The sequence below is a fragment of the Oryza sativa genome, chromosome 12 (genome assembly GCF_034140825.1).
Source record: "Oryza sativa Japonica Group chromosome 12, ASM3414082v1".
Taxonomy (NCBI): domain Eukaryota; kingdom Viridiplantae; phylum Streptophyta; class Magnoliopsida; order Poales; family Poaceae; genus Oryza; species Oryza sativa.
The window spans coordinates 27,109,911-27,120,866 of NC_089046.1; positions in this window are offsets into that span (position 1 = coordinate 27,109,911).

The following is a 10,956-nucleotide window of genomic DNA, read 5'->3' on the forward strand; positions in this document are numbered from 1 at the left end:
ATTTTACAATTCTTTTCACAAGCCTAAAACCTAGCATAGACTGATCAAATTTTAGTACCAGTGTTCACTTTAAACAACGACGGTTCTGTCCACCATCCATTGTGATCCCAAGGATAGCTTTCCGCCATTGAATCGTCATGGTTTTCTGAGGATGTCCACCTTCCCTCCTCTCGGGAAGTGGCTCCATCAGCATAAAATTCATCATGCAATATCCCATCCCCCACAAGTTAAGAATTTAGAGTCTAGCCAAGTGTAATACATGTCCCGGTGCTCAATAACCGCGAGCACGGCTATTCGAATAGATTTGGTTTACTCACACTGCAGTGGATGTACACTTTACCCGCACTCCGCGACTGCCCAACACATGAGCCTCGTCCCAACACAAGAGACGCGTCACGGCAAAGCTTTTCGATAACCTCGCATTGGCAGTACCCGCTCCATGAACTTAAATCCTCATGCACTCTAGGCGTTCATGTTTCTAGCAGTGAGAGGAGTTCTGGCGCTCTCGGGAAAGAGAAGTCTCACACACATATTAAATTATGGTTCAAGTTAAGTTCTCTCTCTCACACAGTCATGGCAGTCCTACCAATGGCGACACCGATGTAGGGCACGCCTCTCGGCCCTACCTCAACGGCTGTCCCATCGTAGCGCACCTGCCTCACTCAGGGGTGAACCATCTATGCAGGGATATTGCCTCCGCTCGGCTATCTAATCCGCTAGGTCTATACCCATTCGAGAAGTACGGTTGTACGGGGGTCGTTTCATGCTTAACTTCATGGCTCGGTCCTTAATTGACCGGGGACGGTACTAGCCTTTCCTAGATACCACCCAAATCCTCCGTCCGCCCCAGTCGAGAACAATTGTTTAATTTTATTTCTCCTTTCACAAATCATGTCATCAACATCATGGCAATGTGGCGCTCATGTCTCCACATGCCGCATCTCAATTACCTTCCCAAAGGTAATTGCCCAAGCATATAGCATTTGATAAATATGAGTATGCATGATTCTAGAATGGCATTTCTAAGCAATTGTCATAATTGACTAGGGACTCATACGTAATTATGGTTACAAGGATTTTAAGGGTAAACAATAATCAAGGCATGGCATAATCACAAGTAGGATGTTCATCATTGCATGCAATTTTATTTGTAAACAAAACAATTTCGCAATTGGGATCAACATGTTCAAGGAATAGTGATGACTTGCCTTGCTCAGGATAATCCTTATTATTGATATAATCTTGATCAACCTTCACCTCCTGGAAGTTGCAGACGTTGCCTCACGACTAACCGATACACAAGGTCTATAATACGCGAGAAAAACCAATATTCAAACAACAATCAAATATGCGCAACAAAATGTACTATTCGTTTTTGCTAATGGATCCCAACCAAGCTAGGGGCTAAGGTTTCTTAATCTTTCTATTGTCAACGTGGCCTATTTAGGAGTTAACCATCATAGCATTTATGGGATACATATATATTTGGCTAATCGGTGGTTTAGTCTATCAAATGGCTTATGGAAGGATTATGGCTAAGCATGCATCTATCTAAATAGGACAGTCATATACTAGAGGTTATGTTGTTAGATGGATTTAGGATCAATCAAATAATTATAGTGAATCATTTGTATTATTTATTTTATTGATGGAAGCTTTACTTTGATTATGAACATATTTTACTTGTCACAATAAATTATAAAAGGTTAATAATTATCCATGCTCTATATGTTAAATTCGGGAAGTTTATAATATTATAGTTACAGATTATCTCTTAATGAACAATCCGGAGTTACAATTGAACTATGAACATATGAGGTCAAGATTTATAATTAGTACTTATCTACTATTCATGTTTGTTATATACTCCCCAGTTTAATATATGAAAAAGATAAATTAATTGTGTAACTATAATGGGATGCACAATATATGTGTGCAACAACGTATAAGGTTTTGGTCGCCTACTGTACATGAGCTTATTTAGAAAGTGTACTACCCAATGCTCCAAGTGATTCCTGAATATATTGTAGTTTAATTATACATTAGCTAGTTTCTATGAGTGATATTGTATATGTGATGCGACAAGTTTAAGCACTGGTTCTATTGGGTTACTAATAAGTGGTAATCAATTTAGGCATATATAAGCTATTCTATATGGTATTGCATCGATTAATTTACTTAGTGATTCCTCCACATCTAGCTCTATTATTATTCTCCTAAACAGGTTAAAGATTCATCTATGTGTGTTTATATTTTAGTTGCATAATCATAAGGCTACACTTGATTTAAATAACCTATAAGCCATGGATTTAATTATATGGCCATCGAATATTAAATAAGTACTAGTATTTTCCTATACATCCATTCATTTGATACATCACATAAAATTAGTTTGTGTGGTTGTTACAGTGGCAAGACATGTTAGAGACAAATATTATTACATCTACTCTACTGTACAATACTAATTTTATTTATTAACATATTTTTAAGTTGACTATTATGCATCATCTTGATATTAATTATTTAATATTTATAAATATATTTTATCAAATAGTGAATTATATATCATTGGAAAGCTTATGAATTTAGATGAATTTAGGTTCAAATTTCACTCAAATCGGAGCTAAATATCGAACGAAATCCTAGAAATATTATATGATTTAATTTAGTCTATGACTAAATGATTAAATATAATACACGGCTAAAATCCCTAGTAATTAAATCCGAATTTCTACCGTGAATCGATTACTTATAGGGTTTACCCAAAAATAATCTATAATAATCTATAAGAATTCATCTATTTGTTTAGTTATTAATTACGTCTAAATTACTACCGCGAATTGATTTCTTATAGAAATTACCAAGAATAATCCATAATTTATATTAAATTTTGCAATTCTACGACTATAATTAATCTATAATTAAATTCTAATTATTTTAAATTTTCTAAACTTCCCTAATCTCCCTCTAATTTCCTATTTATTTCCTTTTCCTTTTTCTCCCTTTCCTTTTTCTTTTCTTTTCTCTTTTCCCTTTTCTTTTTCTCTTTTTCTCTCTTTTCCTTTTCTTTTCTTTCTCTCCTCTCTTTTCTTTTTCTCTTTCTTCTCTCCTTCCCGGCTCCTTCCTCTCTTCCTCGGCTTCTCCCTCCCTCGGTTTCTCTCTTTCTCTCTCGGCTCTTTGCCTCCCCGGGCGGCGACGGCGGTGGGCGCGAGGTGAAGGGGGGAGAAAGACGGCTCACCGGCGGCGGCGGTGGCGGCGACGACGGCGACGGTGGCGCAAGGCGGCGACGCACGGCGCGGCGGCTCCGGGGCGACGGCGCGGCGGCTTCGAAGGTGGCGGCGCGGCGGCTCTATGCGATGACGCGGTGGCGTGGTGGAGTGGGTAGAGGAGAGGAGGTGAGGATGGAGGGAAAGAGTGGGATTACGGGGGGATTATATAAGGGAAGGGGAAAGAGATAATGGGGAAGAGGGAAGAGGGGCGGCGGCCTCATGGCGTCGGCGGGGTGGCGTGGCGCGGGGCTCAACGCGGCGATGTGACGGCGACGCGGCGCGGCAGGGCGCGGGGCGCGAGGAGCGGCAGCGGCGACGCGACGGCCGAACGGCGACGGCGCGAGGCGATGGAACGGGCGGCGCGGCGCGGTAGCAGCGGCGGCACGGGGCTCGGGGGAGCAGCGCGGCACGGGGCTCGGGGGAGCAGCGCGGCACGGGGCGCGAGGCGGCGGGCTCGCGGCGCGAGGCGACGAGACGGCGCGCGGCGCGGCAGCGGGATGGGACGCGCGCGGCGACGGGACTTCGATGGCGACGGCGCGGCAGTGGTGTCGCACGGCGCGAGGTGGCGATGGGATGCACGCGCGGCGCGGGGCAGGACGCGACGGCGACGGCGCGGCCGCGGCAATGAGATGGCGATGGCGACAGTGGCGCGGCGGCAGGCGACGATGGCGACGGCGCACGGCGGCTCGGGGCGCGAGGCGGCGGCGCGGGGCGCGAGGCCGACGGCGACGATGGCGACGGCGATGGCGCGCGGCGCGTGATGACGGCGACGCGGCGCGGCAGCGGCGACGCGATGGACGGGCTCGGGGCGGCTAGGGGAAGAGGTGGGAGAGGAGGGGAAGGCTAGGGACCACATCGAACACCTTAGGCGCAATGAACAGTGCTATTTTCTATTTAACCCGATTTTAGTTTATCCCTTGTATAAATTTCATTCTATAAATCCTAATTTTACATAAATGAGGTTTACCCAATATATGCTTTAATTTAGATGAAAGTTTACCAAATTTTAATATTACCCATATTTTATTCTTATATATATTTTTCTATTGTATTATTTAAATGAGGTCTAATTCTAAAATTAGCCTAGATAATTTTGGAGGCTTTGAGGGTTCTAAAATATCCTAGTGTGGCCCTTATTATTACAATAGCACATTGAATGAACTTATAGCAATATATTTTACACGGATAGGTTGAATCTATTTATTCTATAAATAGTATATTAAGACTCGGTACAACATTAATCTAATTTTAAACACTCACATATTCTTGTTTATATATAAGGATTAATTTATTTATATGACCATTATTTTATATGAGTGATTTTCCTGTCATGAGTAACTCGGCGACATGTTGCAAGTATCAATCTATATATTCCGGTGAATTACTTATTTATAAACACGATCACTATAGTGGTGATCATCATTTCATGTGTTCTTATATTTCATGTGAGATTCGATTCAAATGAATTAGATTTAATCTTACTATTTCTTTAGCTAATTGTGACATCAAGCTATCAATCATGGTTCGAATATCTAATACCTGATTTGTAATTTGTAATAGAAATTAATATTTGACTTTACTATCTTGTGCATAATTGTTTGTAGGATTAAATATATTCTCATAAATTATATCTATTGCTTAAATATCGATCCTTACTTTACTTTCTTTGTGATTATTTACGGTTTGGCAAGCAATAGCAATCATAACAACCAGCATGATGCAAAAGTTTTAAAAAGTTCAAAATTTTAGTGATTTTTATTGTATTGAATATTTAGGATGTTACAGAGGAGAATCCAGGGGGTTATTTAGACTTTGCGCGAGGGGAAGGAAGATGGGTCGACGGTCCAAGGAGGAATGAAGGAAGAGGGGAGGGGACGGGCCGCGGGGTGGGAAGGAGGGCTTTGGGCTGAAAGTGGCCCAAAGAGAGAGAGAGGAGGTTTTTAATTTGTTTTTCATTTTATTTAATTGATTAAATGCACTTTGTGATGTTAAAATTACTTCTTGAGCTCCGAAAATTCACGGGAAATTTCAGAGAGTATTTTAGGGCACAAAGAATATTACAAAATATTCTAGGCCAATGATTTTTAAAGGAAAATTTCAAGTTCTCCCATTATTTCACTTGATTAAATTGCTTAACTTTTATTTAATTTCTAGAAAATATATTATTTAATGATTTTTAATCCCGAACGAAAATCGGGGCGTTACATTTTGCGGTTGGGGGTCGATTTTGTAATCCGATGACAGGTTGAGGGACCTTCGATGTAATTTTTCCCCAAAACAAACACATTTCCTGCGGAAAGCTCATGATGGCACCAAATAGGCCCAAACCTAACGATGGGCCTCCAGCGAGCGAGCATACCCGTGCAAGGAGGGGGATCGAGAATCTGCGGAACCCGGGATTGCGATTTTGCGAAACCCTAGCTTGTTTTCCCCCTTTCCTGCTTCAGTTCGGCGGCGGCATGGCGACGAGCGAGCTAGACTCGGCTATCGCGAGAGAGGAGGAAGAGAAGGTGTTGGTACCGTCTCAGCGAGGCCAGCCTGTACATCCTGAACATGGTCAACGTGCTCGCCATTCGCATCGATGATGGTGATGTCCCCTTCCCGATCGTCGTCTACGGCTCCGTCATCGCCAGAGACGATCTCGATCGCAAGTGCATTCCGCTCTTCGCCCGCTCCAGAGATGATCCTCAGCTCATCGCCTCAAAGGTACTAGTACCAGATTTCCTGATTGAACTAGTACATCTATGCATTACAACATTGCATTGTATTGTAGTATCATTTTAATGGAAGACTAGTAAATTTCGCACTAAATACTTTGGGAAAAAATATACACACCACAAAACTACGGATTTACTCCCCCGTCCCTAAATATTTGACACCGTTGACTTTTTTAAATATGTTTGACTGTTTGTCTTATTTAAAAAAAATTCAAGTAATTATTAATTCTTTTCCTATCATTTGATTCATTATTAAATATACTTTTATGTGTACATATAGTTTTACATATTTCACAAAAAGTTTTTGAATAAGACTTACGGTTAAACATGTGCTAAAATTTAGGGATGAGGGCGTATATGCTCTTGTGTGACTTGTGTCATATAAAACTATGGACACATTTAACATTGAAGAATTTATGTGTAGGATGATTCGTTGATATTGACGGGCCCTCATCGGGGTATGGTTCTAATAGACACCTTATATTTTGAGATCAATCTCAAGCTCAAGGGTGATCAGGTTGGCAGCGCGGAGGAGGACGAACAAATTAGTAAAACAGTATGGCGGATGAATGGCGTATTCCTTGAAACAAACTTTCTATCACAAAACCTGTTTACTGCGGTTCGACCTATGACCATTGATAATTGCAGGAATCTCTATCCCGTGCAGCTCATGTATGCGTTCGTCAGTAACGCGGTGGAGGCCACTGTTTCTGTCAAGGTTCTGCAGGGACATTTCTATGGGAAGATAACAGCTTGCACCAGCATGGTCAAAGACAACATTTTGCTTCATGATAGCAGCTTAATGCCAGGTGGTGGTGTGATGGCCGCTGATCACGGCAATGACCAATTTGTTCAACTGTTGCGCCCAGTGACGGCTGTCTATTTGCATGAGACGCTGATAGTAACTATTCTTGCTCAAGTTGATGGAACTAAATACAACAGACGAACCATGTATTTCAAACCAGCTGTTAACGGTGAAGGGGAAGCTCAGATTACTTGTGGTGTCAACAGCTTGCTTGTGAAGGTTTGTTGGTCGTTAATGAACTGAATTGGCAGATAATAAAGCTAGTTTGTTTTTTCTTCAGGGACATTTCTATGGGAGGATAACAGCTTGCACCAGCACGGTCAATGACAGCATTTTGCTTCATGACAGCGGATTAGTTCCAGTTGGTGGTGGTGTGATGGCTGCTGATCGCGGCAATGATCAATTTGCTTGTGTTCGACGGCTGCGCCCAGTGATGGCTGTCTGTTTGCAGGAGACGATGATGGTAACTGTTCTTGCTCAAGTTGATGGAACTGAATACAATGGACAAACCATGCATTTCAAACCAGTTGTTAACGGTGAAGGGGAAGCTCGGATTACTTGTGGTGTCAACAGCTTGCTTGTGAAGGTTTGTTGGTCGTTGATGGACTGAATTGGTAGATAACAAAGATAGTTTGTTTTAATCGTCAGGATCTGTAGGCCTTTAGTCTTGCTTATTTGTATGTATCGAAATGGCAATCGATGCATCAATTAGTTCTTGGTTATCAGGTTTGGTATTCTTGATGCTTGCAACAAAAATGGCGAAGAAGAAGAAGAAGAAGATTGGTGAAGAATAAAGAAAAAGAAAGGGAAAAAAAATCAGGCCCTGGAGGTTCGGGGATTAAAACTCCGAACCCCCATGGTTTCGTTTGAGCTGCTAGACTGCGAGATCGATCGATGTCAGCGTGTTACTGTGTGCTTCGTCTTCCACGGTTCAGTTCATCATCTGAATTCTCATTGCAAAGCATGCAAGCTTGATTTTAAAAGAAGAGTACAAGTGTACAAGACCTGGACACATGGTAATGTTCAGAAATCAGGACATACTTACTGTGCATATGGTCAAGGAAAATAGAATAGAACAGGATGTGGATCACGATGCTAGCTCAGGCACATCTGCACAGGTAGAAACTGCAGCCAATGTGTTGCAGGGAGGATGTCTGAATTTCTCTGCATTTTGCCAGACGATTCGATACATTTTACACAAACTGAAAAGGGACTGGAATCTCTCTCCAGATGCTCCACTGAAATGTGCTTATATGTGCACTGACTTTGCTTCTAGAAAATAGTTTGGAATTCTTGATGCTTGCAATAACTAATGGCGAAGAAGATGATTCATGATTTAATGTGGCACAGGAGATGACAAGAACGAACAGATGCACCCTTGGTAAAAATAGTAACAAAAAAGATAAAAATGAAAAAAAAAATCCGGCCCTCCGGGGGTTCGGAGAATAGAACACCGAACTTCCTTGCCTTCGTTAGCGTTGCTAAACTATAGAGATGATAAGGGAGACGACCTCTTGTAATGTAGTATGAACTGTTGCTGGCTCACTGGCTGATGGATCTCGTGCGACCACCGCGGAAGCTTCTAGAGGCTTCTCTTATTCTCTCTTCTTTTTGTATTATACTACCTCTATCCTAAAATAAGTGCAGCCGTGGATATCCGTGTCCAACGTTTGACCGTCCGTCTTATTTTAAAAAAATTAGTCACCCTATTACGTCCTCCATACATTCTCTCTACGATTTTCCACTCTTTGGACTTCATCAGAGTGTAGGGGAAAAAATTGACCATTATGGGGGTAAGAGAGCAAAACTCCAAACCCTTTGCTCTGGCTTGAACAAAACAACAACACCACCAAAAAATCATTAATGATTAATGATTTAAGGGTCCGTCTATGGCTCCATCATGACAGGAACGACGACCTCGATCGCAAGTGTGCTCCTCTCTTCCTCAGATCCTCACCTCTCAAAGTTACTAATTAACAACTTTGTTGGTGATATGGGCCCGGGGGGTCCCTGGTCTAGGGGGAAAGAAAGCCCTTTCCGTATGGCACGTAGGGTGGGCCCAGTTCCCCCGAGTGAGTCGCGCCCTCGAAAAGGGAGCAACCATTCCCCCCCTCTCGGGCTCAGGGGTGCTCCATCACACCCCTCGGGCCTGAGGGGTTGGATCGCCCCGAAGCCCTCGCTCGGCTGCCATGTGGCGGCTGTGTGAGGGCTTGAGCGGGCGGGAGCGCCGTCCGCTAGGCACATTTATGGGTGGCGCCCCAACCGCCCCCGTCGCATTTAATGCGGCGTGGTAGGTCGTGCGCTGCCCGCCGATAGACGTGCGCCTGGCGACCGCTTTTTGACCGGTCTGTGACCCGACGACGGATGGATGGGATAGGCAGCAGTGCACCCACGTCCCGTTTCCTGTAAGGTGGCGTGGGGGCTAGTATGCCCCGTCCCATCATGCGCAGGGGAAGGACATGCAGGTCGCCACCTCCCACGCGCATGTGCCCACGAAGTTGCCAAACATTTAATAGGGAATGACAGCAGATGTCCCCCGTATCAGACGAAAAGCTTCGGTGGGAGCCACCCAAGAGCGGCCGCGTGGATCGTTTCCGGCCCAAGGCATGAGATGCTTGTTAATATAGGCAATGTGGGCCCCTTTCCTGTGAGGAGAGCGTAGGGGCGATGCATGTGGTATCCCCTTCATCTATAAAAGGAGGACCGTGCCCAACGAGTAAAGGGAGGTCTCTTAGAAAACCGAATTTTGGGAAGAGGCCGGCAAAGCCCTAGCTAGCACTCCCAGGATCTGAAGTCTTTGTAACCACACGAAGATCATCATACAAACAGGAGTAGGATATTACGCTCCATAGCAGCCCGAACCTGTATAATCCCTCTCTCTCGCTCTCTCGCTTTCCACCTCGCAAGCTTGACCCCCACTGACTCACTTCGCTCGCATGAGAACACGCTCTTGAGTATTGCACCCGGTCCCCCGGCCGAACTCACAAAGGGGGGTCTCACGGCCTCCCGCTAGAGAGGGTCACCCCTCGACAAGCTTAATTTCCTAACTGAGCATTGCATTGCATTGCATGTACTAGTATATCATTTCAATTGAAGAGTGAATTTTGCACTAAATACTAGTACTTTGGAATAGAGAGAGAGAGAGAGATAGAGAGAGAGAGAGAGAGAGAGTAAATTTGACACTTACATGGACACTACTGACTATGACATTTGGACCAACTGAGTCTATAACTGTGAGTCAGGATATCAATTAATCGAGCCTCATTTTATGAAGTGTCAAAAAAAAAGTTCTCAGAACAAAAATATCACAAAAAGTATTTGTTTTTTAATAATAATAAATGTTTTACATCCTGACCTCTGCTGTAAGGCACACAACAAAATGGATTAATGTAAAACTATACATTTAACATTATATTTATGCGCGGGATGATTTGTTGATATTGACTGATTCTCATCATATATATATGGAGATCGATCTCAAGCTCAAAGATGAACAATCAGCTAGCTGCAGATGAAGGGGAGGAGGACAAACGAATTAGCAAAGGATATCTAAAGATTAATGGCATACACATCGAAATAACCCCTCTCTCGCCTCGCTTGAAAATTGGAAAAAGAAAAAAAAAAGTCCTGCTTCTGGGGTTCAGAGTTTTTTTAAAACCCTAGAATCTGAAAAGAAGTAGGAGGACTGCAACACTGGTGAAGAAGAATATTGTGGAGAAATAACAAAAAAAAAGGAAAGGAAAATAAATCGGGTCCTGATTATAGTAGAGTGTTTTTATGCATAAAACTTATGTGTAAAATTTCTATGTATAAACTAGGACAGTGTATTACGGTGGGCCAGGCACACATTGGCCAGGCTAAACGCATTTGTACGCCTGGGTCACTCACAAATGCTCGCCCATTAGACCTACCTCCATTGTCAGATGTTTCTTTTTCAAAGACAATAACTTTTGTTGCCCAAAAAACTTATGATGGTACGAAATTGGTCCAAACCTAACGATAGGCCACTAGCAAGAGAGCGAGATTACTTGTTATCTCTATATAAAATGGTGCAAGGACGAATTTGTGAAATACTATCTTGTTTTCCCCTGTTGTGACTCCTCCTTGGATTCAGCGGGGCATAGCGATCGATCGGCATAAATTACCCATATTAGAGCTAGTCTTC